This window comes from Odontomachus brunneus, unplaced genomic scaffold, assembly GCF_010583005.1.
Source record: "Odontomachus brunneus isolate Ranch 3 - 2012 unplaced genomic scaffold, Obru_v1 Obru_scaffold_085, whole genome shotgun sequence".
NCBI classification, from domain to species: Eukaryota; Metazoa; Arthropoda; class Insecta; order Hymenoptera; family Formicidae; genus Odontomachus; species Odontomachus brunneus.
This window is the reverse complement of record NW_022639535.1, coordinates 1007582-1018374: the sequence shown is the minus strand read 5'-3', so window position 1 is coordinate 1018374 and position 10793 is coordinate 1007582. Positions and strand designations below refer to the sequence as shown.

The 10793-nt window shown below is 38.7% G+C and overlaps 2 long non-coding RNA genes across 2 annotated transcripts; both read left to right on the top strand.

Moving 5' to 3' along the window:
• The first annotated feature begins 4864 nt into the window (after positions 1–4864).
• On the top strand, positions 4865–5428 carry LOC116847907. Its single transcript, XR_004378852.1, has 2 exons — positions 4865–5051; positions 5141–5428. It is a non-coding gene; the product is annotated as an uncharacterized LOC116847907 (long non-coding RNA).
• Positions 5429–9599: 4171 nt separating this feature from the next.
• On the top strand, positions 9600–10569 carry LOC116847905. The gene is made up of 3 exons (XR_004378851.1): positions 9600–9652; positions 9980–10242; positions 10366–10569. It is a non-coding gene; the product is annotated as an uncharacterized LOC116847905 (long non-coding RNA).
• Positions 10570–10793: the final 224 nt, after the last annotated feature.

Sequence of the window (10793 nt, the reverse complement as noted above, 5' to 3'; positions counted from 1 at the left end):
ACTACTATTCCGAAATATAATAATCGTTAATTTATAACCGCACAAAACAGATAATTTACAAATGTAACTATTTATTAAATTTTTGAAGTGCAAATAAAATTGTACAAAATTACAGATTCCATATCAATGCTTTTATAATATGTAATAACTAGAAGCAATTAATCGTTGATGCGACATAATACTCAACAGATGGCACGAAGTTTACGAATTTCGTATAGGCGCATATATGCGTATACACACGTTATGCGTGTATGTGTGTGTGTACAATTGCATTACATTATTTTCCATTAGCAAGAAAAATTAAAAACAGTGCGGAAGAGTTACCGTTTACAATCAGCAAGCATGAAACCGCGTATCATTTTCAATTATTATCAATTGCACTGTGTAATAAACCATACAGAAATTTTCTCACCGAATAAACGCTGCTATTTCATTTATTTCAGCGGCCTGTCAGAGTTACGGTGCACTCTAGTAATTGCTTCGAATATACCATTATATAAGGGCGAAAAAAGAGGATCGGACAAGTGGGATGAGGCTGAACAACGCGCATTTCAATTTGTTGCACAATTTTCTAGAGACGGATGGGTGGGACAACTCGCTCCTGTTTTCCGAGCTAGATTACAGTCACATAGGATTTAATCGCGTATTCGCGCACGGGTACGGCTGTTAATGCTACAAATTACGCTTTATCGAATTTCGACAGCTACGAATTTGGCGAGAAAGAACTGAACTCTCTCACGCACTGAATTAAACAACGAGTTACAAACAAGTTTAATTATATCACATTGGGCAGCTTCGAAATTAGCTCTCGCGTAGCGCAGGAAGCACAGAAATAGGTCAGAAATAATTCTATTTATTTATAATTTTCCTGCTATTGTTAGTGCGCAAAAATTTTTTCCTGGTAAAAGCTTCTGTTGGCGAGAATAGATTGTCCGTATCCGTTCTCATCTAGCACAGAAATAGGTCAGAAATAATTCTTAATATTGCAGAATTAACTGTCTTAGATATCTGAGATCTGATATCAAATTCCACGTATCAAACGTTGCTTCGTCTGCGCAAAGCAAGTATTTTCCTTTCTCTCTAGCTGTGGCATTTTTATGCTATCTTGTTCGAATCTGCGGGCACGATGGTATCCGCGACTTGCGTGAGAAATCGAACGGACGTATTCTCGCTCGATTTCCCATTATTACTTTACATGCGGTAAGACGGGAGAAGGTAGGATGGTCGGTAAAGAAAGCCTGTCGAAAGCCGAAAGCATTTTCCCGACGTCTTACGCCTCGAAAAGTTCTCCATCTGTATTTGTCCCACTATAAATCGCCGACAGTTGCCGCAGCTGTATCTCGCTCACGTTTTACTTTGAGTAATGCCTCACCGACGTATTCCAGTCGCATGAGAGACGAAGAAACGGAGCAGGAATCAATTGTGATCATAAACCTGTACATGTAAGCAGACGTTTGCTTCGCAACTCGCTAAAATAAAGCGTTCATCACGTACATAATAAAAATCGCACGTAGAAGAGCAATTTTTGCGATGTCGTGTTCGTGTCGTCATCTCTATATATGATTCAGTTAATTTCGTCTAATATGAAGCATGGATTCAATATATAATTATGAGATGAAGCTCGGGCAGCCATATATTTACCACGATAAGGGTTCAAGTTAATATTAATGATTTTCAGGCACGAGAACAACCCGCGTTATTTATTATTGTCGGGCTTTTGATAACAATCAAATCGGATATTGCTGTTGGAAAGAGAGCCACAGGTCACTAACTCAGATTCATAACCAAAAAGTTTTGAAATTTTGTATTTAAAATAAAGTTTTTATAGTGCGTAGATTACAGATATGTGCTAAAGTGGTCTTGACTGCACTCTTTAATTTTTTAGATATATATGTCATAAAAAACATACAAATGATCAATAATGCTTTTTCTGAAATTCGATTAATTGACTTGTAATAGTTGGAGAACTTGAAAGAGCCCAACAAGGATTCAGAGAGAGAGAGAATAAAAAGCTATTTGTTAAAAATTCAAATGGATTGTGCGATGTCGCTTAAATGCGAAAATTGAAATGCCGTGAGTAGCGCGCGAGTCTTATCACGAAAGTCGCTGACGTGGTCCTTCATTCGCGATAGGGTCGAACTGTCGGGCGTCTTCCAGCAGCGGGAAGGTGTATTCCCATTTGAGCTGCTTGGGGGAGTGAGTCCATGCTCTGGCTTGCGTCTATCTGTTGAGATTTCCTGGACTACGTGATCAGAGTACGGATACTACTGTCCGTGAGGAACGTCGGAACATATTCTGACGTTGAGTCTTACGATTCGGACGAGTGTCCTGCAAACTTGTGTCACAGCGAGGATCATCTCGATGCCGTGAGACCGATTGAAGTGATTTCTTTCAGTCAGAAGTGATGTCATTCGCCGAAAATGGTATATTTTTTCAAAAAAAGATCGCGCTATGCTCCAATAGCTAAGATGATCAACAGATGAGGGTATAATATAGTCGTATCGAGTGTAAAACACTTATGTGCATTCAAGCAAACGCGCGCGTTTGCCCTCGTAACATACAGTGCAATTTTCTCTCCATATTTCCTTCTCATTTTACAAGGAACATTTCCGTCAACTTTGTAATCGTTAAAGTAGTCATGTATAATTTAATTATAGCTGCAGCAGATTCCAGCTCGCTGCGGGATTAGACGCGGTCTGTAATTAATTCGGGCAACCGTAAACTGCCTGCACGCCTGTGAACAACTTGTGACATAGTGACATCAGGTTTTCGCAAATCTAGAAAAAGTCTTTCCTCTTTATCGTCTTTCCTCTCTTTACAATACCGATATGATTTCGTATGATTGTGTCTATTTGTGTGCTCTTTACGACGCACATCAACGCAAATCTATTCAACGAGTGAAATTTCCTCTGATCACCGCGCGTTGAAGTAATTTTCGCGCGTTTGCGTAGTTATATATATCACTGTGATTATTCTTCCCAATGAAGCCCAACCGTTCGTAGTCGCAAACGAAAGGCGAAAAAACCAATACCGTGTGCCGCTGGCAGTAAATTCGCTAAATATTTATCGCGGCCGTGCACAATACGCGCATGACTACGCACGTATTTCGATCAAAAATTCATGAAGTACGGCGCCGTATGTTTGCCTTTACAATTCGAACATGGGAACATCCAACATAGTGTTTAACGTTTTTGATTCAAGAGAAGATTCAACCGGGTAGCGCAGCCACGATAGATGGATCTTTCATAAAACAACTTTGGATCAACTTCGAGACGCGAGGGAACTTTACCGAGGTAGTTTTTCGCGTGCGGATCGCGTCCCGTAGACGTCCTTGCCTCTCCTTCTACACGTTCCGCGCGAACTGCGATTATTCTCGCGATCTCCTCCGGGCGACTGTAACGAAGGGTTATTCCGATAAACCAGCGAAAGGACGACCTCGCTGTGAATTCCAGGCTAAGCTAAGGCGCAGAGCGACACGAGTAGGGCAGGGTTACGGATACGAGGTTACGGCATTACTATCCTGATAATGGAGTGGCGGTCAATGGGGCGATAGATCGCGCCGTGGAGACGGTGCCGTAACATGCGGGAGCCGAGCAAGCTCCCGAGGGAACCGCTCACCCCCTTCGCCTGCCAGTTTCAGGCCACATATAGCGATCGTCGTCGTTTCATCTCCCTGTCTTTCTCACGGCTGTATTCGAACTCCCTTTTACACCTCCTTTCTCTATCTTTCCTTCCCCCCTCCCTCTCTTTCTCTCTATTTCTCCCTTTTTCGCCCGTCGATTCCTATCGGCTGGAGGGGCAGGAAATGTTTCCGCGCCGAATGCGCGTTCTCGACGTAACGTAGGGTCGCTACCGTTCCAACGAAAGCTTCTACTGGGAAACTGCAGTACGCCTGGACGAAAGTGTTTTCCAAAGTCGATGATACTCGTCACGTTTTTCCGTAGATAGGTACGAACGCGCGCCACGTCGAGAAAACTCGGGATCGTTGGGTAGCGAGCGTCTGTAAGAAGGTTCAACGTCGTATCGCTCTAAGATTTTATTGGTCGCGCTGCGCGTTTCATTATTTATTTCATCGTGAGATGAAACTTCGTACCGATTGAAATGTATTCTATATACATGGTATCTATGCGCGCTACGCGTGCGTTCTACACACACACACATATATATATATATATATATATATATATATATATATATATATATATAGAGAGAGAGAGAGAGAGAGAGAGAGAGAGAAAGTAACGTGATTGCATTCAAACTGCAATCGCATTCGTTCGTAGAGCCACAACAAATTTTGCCCTGTACACATCAAGTCATCACACTATTTGACTGTTGTGTCAACCTACCACAACTATTCGGCACTATTCGTAACGTTCAATATCGACAGATTTAATATTACTCGCGTTTGTGATTATCTTGATGATTAGAAATTTAGACTCTGAACTTGTTCCATCTGGCGCTGCTCTGTTGTTGCAAAAATGCAATTGGTATGCTCACAAGTCGCATTCAATTTTTGCAATCATGTAGAGAATGTAATCTTATTAAACGATGTAATTGTATGATTATATAGAGGAAAAGTTTCATTGACGGTCAACATCATTTTATGACGTATCACGACATGTCGTAAAAATCTGCGTCATTTGTGCGCTCTTATGAATAAATTGATACAGGTAGAATGCGTGTCATATACGTACACACAATTTGTTCTTATTGCGCGAGAGTGTATGCGAAAGTCAAATCGGTTAAACAAGCATATCCGCTTGTTACTGAGTAAGACGTCTAACAAAGAGCAGCAGATGTCTATGTGACATAAACATGCATCTGTCACGTCGTAAAACGTGGACTAATACTACAGTGAGAGAATCGTAAGCTTGAAAGGGATAGACTCGAGAAGCTGTCAAGTGTTGGTCCAGTCAAGCTTTGACCACTCGTGGAACATCAATCCTCATACTGAAATAATATTGCCTCAAAGTTCTATCTAAACACGACGGGTTTCGTAAGATTTGCTGGACGACGGTGCGACAGTGCCATTTAATTAGACGTGAAAATCCGTAAGTCAATATTATTAATCTAACCGAGACCAATGCATTAACAATTTATCTAAATATCTGCTTTCTGTAAAAAGATATTATATTTTCAGAATTATACACAATATGAGACTGAGTCTATATATCGTCGTATTCTTATTGATCATTATGGCAACCACAGCGTTTATAGTTCCGATAAAATTACGATGGAAGCAAAAGAAAGCAAAAGTAGGTGCACAGCTTCGTAGGCCGAAAATTGTTCATTTACCACAGTTACCAATACAATGAAGAATCTATTGTTTTAAAAGGAGTTTGTGCAGAATATTTTCTTATACTATATACATATACATGCTATATACATATAGCATAAATATGGAACAATAAACAGTATGTACCGTATATCTCTACATTTTATGTATTATATTTATTCCTGATAAAGTAAGATGAGCTATTAAAGTTTGGAATTATGTTCGTTATTATATTCGTACATATCTTAATCATCTTTGATTATTTATGAAAATATGCGTGATAATATAAATGTTATGCCTCAAAGTTTGCCAACTCAACGAGATCGTGTTCAGTAGCACGAGTTTCGTATTTGCTCGTAAATTCAAACGCTTGGAACCTGTCACGAAAATACGCTCGAAGATAAAGTGACTCACTCGTTTGCAAAACTAGGTGAATTCTTCTTCGTCAAAGCAATGTTTTATGACGCGGTATGAATATTTACTATCGGAGATATTTGTGATGATTTCTAAATTTGGACACTGATGCGCGAATGGACATCGGTTTAACGTTACATACTTGATATATAATATCTCAGAATTTCCTTTTTCGTAAATGTTCGCTAAGAGAAAAAGAATTGACCACTGATTTAGTATGAGTCATCTCGTAACGTCAACGATGTCGTGTTTTACCATAACGATAGAAGCAGCCCGTTCCACTTTGAAGTGAACTGCGAAACGACATTGGTTACGATCGAAATAAATGGTCTCTGCGATAGAAGATGGAAGAGAAACGTTAACGTGATGGAGGTAGAATTCGTCGTAGTTTTATTCTGATGTTGGGCTCACGTTCAATCGTGCAGGTGGAAAGGGGGTGCAGGGACGTGGATGGTTATGGGAGTGGCGGTAAGGCGCTGCAGACTCTCAGAATCGGTTCGGTCTCAACCGATTGCTAAAAGAATCAAATAAAGCGCAAAGTTTTCTTGTGAATTTTTGCACTGATGCCGCGCATGTGCTCGCTTAGAGCTCATTAATTTTCGTGCAGCGAGAATCGTACTTTTTGACATTCTATTTTCGGATTTATGCGAGTTCAGATATATTTACCGACTATATTTTTAGCTGCCGGTTGTCATTTAACATTATTCGATTTTCCACGAAAGAGTATAAGTGACAGATTTTTCAGAGTAAAGAAAAAGTGAAAGAAATGCAAATATATATCTAACGGGGATTCTCACAACTTTTCTGTTATCGCGTATATATGTGTGTATATGTTCGTCGCGTTTATATGAAGCTAAAAATGAGATAATTATATAGAGCTAAAAATGAGATAAGAAACAGTACTTCCCATTAACGTAATGTATTGAATTCCGCATACACATGATTATATGTACACGCTTGATAAGACGCAGCACGTGCATATATAAACGACATAATCGGAGAAGATAACATCATTCCTCTTCAGCATATCAGCGCGAGAACGTAAGTTGAACGTATACTGACTCATATATTTACTTTAAATATCAAATGTATCGCACGATAGATATAAACTCCTCTTTAGTTTATCGTAAAATAATAATTTTTTTATTACATTATTATTTTAGATGTCACTTGTCATATAATTTGACATATATTTTTTTGTTCTCAGGAACGTGGAAGACAATATGAAGTTTCACTTGTTCATCTTCACTCTGCTCTTGGCAGTGATGGTCGCCCTTGCGTACAGGGCTCCACCTCAGCAACCGCCTCCAGGAGGCTGGAAAGGAATCCCAAATTTTCCCGGTCAAGGACCTTTCAATCCAAAGTTTGGGAAATGATGCGACTAAACAATGACCACATAGCTGATATCTTTCAAAGTCGATTGCGCACGACTAAAATAATTTATTGACACCAATGATTCGTGTGTTCTTTCATTATACGATATACGCCCATGTAACATATGTTTTGCTTGAAAAACATCTTTTTACGAGATAAATAAAGCTTAAGATAAATAAAATTCCAATTTATTGCTTTACCGATTGCTATCATTATATATAACCCTTCTTTGATTATCGCATAAACGTATACCAACTGAAAAATATAAAATCCAACGATATGCATTTCTGCGGTTTGTACTACATGAGAAATATGGCCATGCGAGGTATTTTAGTGTTCTCTTCAGTCTGCTATCTGCGAATAGCCTGTGCAATTTCGTTACTTTCGACTTTCCTCTCTGTTCCGGCGGTCGCCCCTGTTGTCGCGATCCTATAAACGAGTGACTCCTCGTTGTCTGCAGATCTGATAAAGCTAATTACGCTAATACATTAGGCGAGTGGAAGCCCCGAAATAACGAGTGCGCCTCGCTCCCAGCTCCATGTGCGCCTCGCTGCATTTACCTCTGGCAATGCCTATCGCGTAGGTAGACGAGGGTGTCCTAATTACCTACCGCCCGGCGAGACGCCTTCTTGCCCGCATGTAAACACCTTCATTACCACTGAACTGCTCCATAAAATATTTCGCCGGGATAGCTGTTCGGTATAGGTAATAACCTCAATCCACGAGACTCTATAAAATGTCGTTCCTCATGGACACTAACTTAATGGCGATAAGGTAATTACTGACCATTATATTTGCGACATTAACTTCTTACGTCATTGCTGCGATACCCTGATGAACTATGACGACTCTGACGGAAATGTGGAATGCAATCTTCACGCGTATACATACAAGCGTGTTACATTAAGTAAGAATTTAATACAATACGCGCTTATCTCGTTTTATCTAGCGCGAGCAATTTCTAAAGGTCCTTTTGTAATAAAAGAAACATAAACGTTGCTTGCAGCGCAACTTTCGTTACGACACGCTGTAATTGAGTTTATATCGTATGAGTATATCTTTTTGCGCCGCAAAGCTACAAAGAGAATGTATCATTGGATCGTGAAATGGGAAAGAAAGTTATGTGTGCCGCGTGAGTGTAAAAGTATTACATTCGTATTTTAAACATATCATCGCCCCGTGTGCGCTTTCTCTTTCTGTCTTTTAATCGAGCGATGAATTGTTATAGTAAATATCTTGTAATTGAATATAACGCATAATATTTGAAATGATAGCACGGCGACATCGTTTTGTTTTCTGTTTTTCTTATAGTTTATGTTTTTAATTATTATTGCAACACGTTCAGATAGCTATCGATATTTCCATATCTACACCTATACTATCTTTATAACGGCGAATGGAACTAATAATTTATGGTTAGTCTCTGCTCTCAATATGCGCTAAGAGCAATGAGACACTGTAAAATCTCCAATATGTCCATGAGCACCAAAGTCTCAGGTTCAGGGAATGCCGTGGTTTTCTCGTCAGGCACTATCCAGCTCTTCCGTATCAACGAGTAAACGACCCCAAACCAGCCATCTTGTATTTCATGTCCCCGTAAAAGTTTTTGGTTCGTGCCAATCATAGTCACGTCGATATCTTCGGTTACGAGAAAACCTCTCCAATGTTAAAAGATATGCTCGAACATATTTTGTAATAAATACTTTTGTGTACTTTTAACGCAATGCTTTTTCTCCCCACATCATAATGTGTTTTTTAACTTGTTTACACAATTATTTGTATCATCGCACACTCTACTGTATATTCTTTGTTTTAGTAACATTGTCATTTCTATTTTTCGCCTAACTGATTTCATTGAAATTTTTTTTGTAATTTCATTCTCTTCCTACAGCAATTTGTTATAAATTCATATTTAATATACAAAAAGAAATATCCATTTTTCTTTCCTCAGTAAATTTAATTTATCTGCGCAAACGATATATTTCATAAAAACATTTTTTTTTCATCTGTTAATAATACGTATAATTTTACACAAAGTTTACGCAGTTACTGCATGGTTTCGTGCGTAACAATAATGTATTTACAGAGATACAAAATAAAAGAATTCGAACAGTAATGTTACATAATACAATATATGCGATAATATTGATATCCGTGTGCTATTTTGTAAAAGAAAAAAACGTTCCTCAAAAAAGATATGAATTCTATCGGTAATGGAAAGATCGTGTGCGACGTGGTAAAAGAAATCCAATTCGGAGATTCCAATTCAGAAAGTCCCCGAGCGTATATACGTTTGGGAAATACATGAATTTTAACTAACACGCGACGCGAATGAAATCATATCTCATGATTCAACGAAAGAATCAGCGAGTTCATCGCTATCACTGGCTGTCGTTACAGTCACGATAAAGTCAAACCTTAGGGGAAACCCGCAGATTGCGTTATTTACGTAGCTTATGCTCATAATATGAAGTTTTTTATTTGCATGTTGCTATAGATATATCTTTAATCACACATTATGCATGATATATAAGTAGCGTGTAAAATGCGTAGACAAGACAGTTCGACTTTAGCTGTTGTCCGAATAAGGTATAGTACATTAATCGTTAGTTTCTAACTCCTGAACAATTTCTTACCGATTATTTTACGATATTAAATCTTGCATTTTGAGTATAAAACATATATCTGTATAATATCCGGTATTTTACGCAGAAATATTTTTCTCGTCAAACAGTTGTCAGTCAAGTCGTACATACTTTAACGCTGTCTGCTGATGTTTCGAAATTCTGTATCGCTAAACAGTTACGTCGGAAATTAGTTGCCTTCGCTTGCACGCGCATCAAACTTGTCGAAAAGTCAATAGTGCCGGATTACCATCTTGCCTTTGCATAACGTTATCTTTCGTTTCTTCGTCAGAACAATATATTCATCATGAAGTTTGGAGTGTGCATTGCGATGCTGTTGGTTGCAATTTGCGCTTTGCTTGTCGATGTACAAGCACTTCCGAATTTCTACCCTACTTGGCCTGGTAGACCTGACAGACCTGGATTACCTGGACCATATAATCCTGGACCATATAATCCTGGGCCGTATATACCTGGGCCGCATATACCTGGGCCGCATATGCCTGGACCATATAATCCTGGGCCGTATATTGGCTGACCCTTTTATGAGACCGAGTAAGTACACTAATCGATTCTATATCGTCTATATCTAAAATGGAAAACCTTCGACTTTTCTTTCGCAATTAAATTACTTACTTCGCTGGTTTTTCGACAAAATTATTTTTATAATTGTTACAGACTTTTGAATTTCCTTGAGTGATTGCTGTCTGTCGTCCACGCGCAAAATCACAACAAAAAATGTGTAAAATTCACTTCTGTTACGTGGAATATAATTTATTTAATGTTATTCAACGCCCCTTTCGAATGACTGTACATATATTTACATCTATGTATTAATAATCCTATATTTGTTATACTTATTAAATAATTCGATCTACTATATTTCTTGTCCTTTTTTTCTTCGAATACACGAACATCTGCAATTTGTTTTTAATTCTTGTAATACCGTTAGATCCTCTCACGTAGGCGATCACGTAAAACAATCAGAGAAAAGCAAAGACATCCTGAAGGAAACTCAATCTCAAGAAAACATTTTCTGCCGCGTGAAAAACGATATTTCAATTAAATCCTTAATCAAATAGGAAGGGTATAGCAGTTTGCATCTT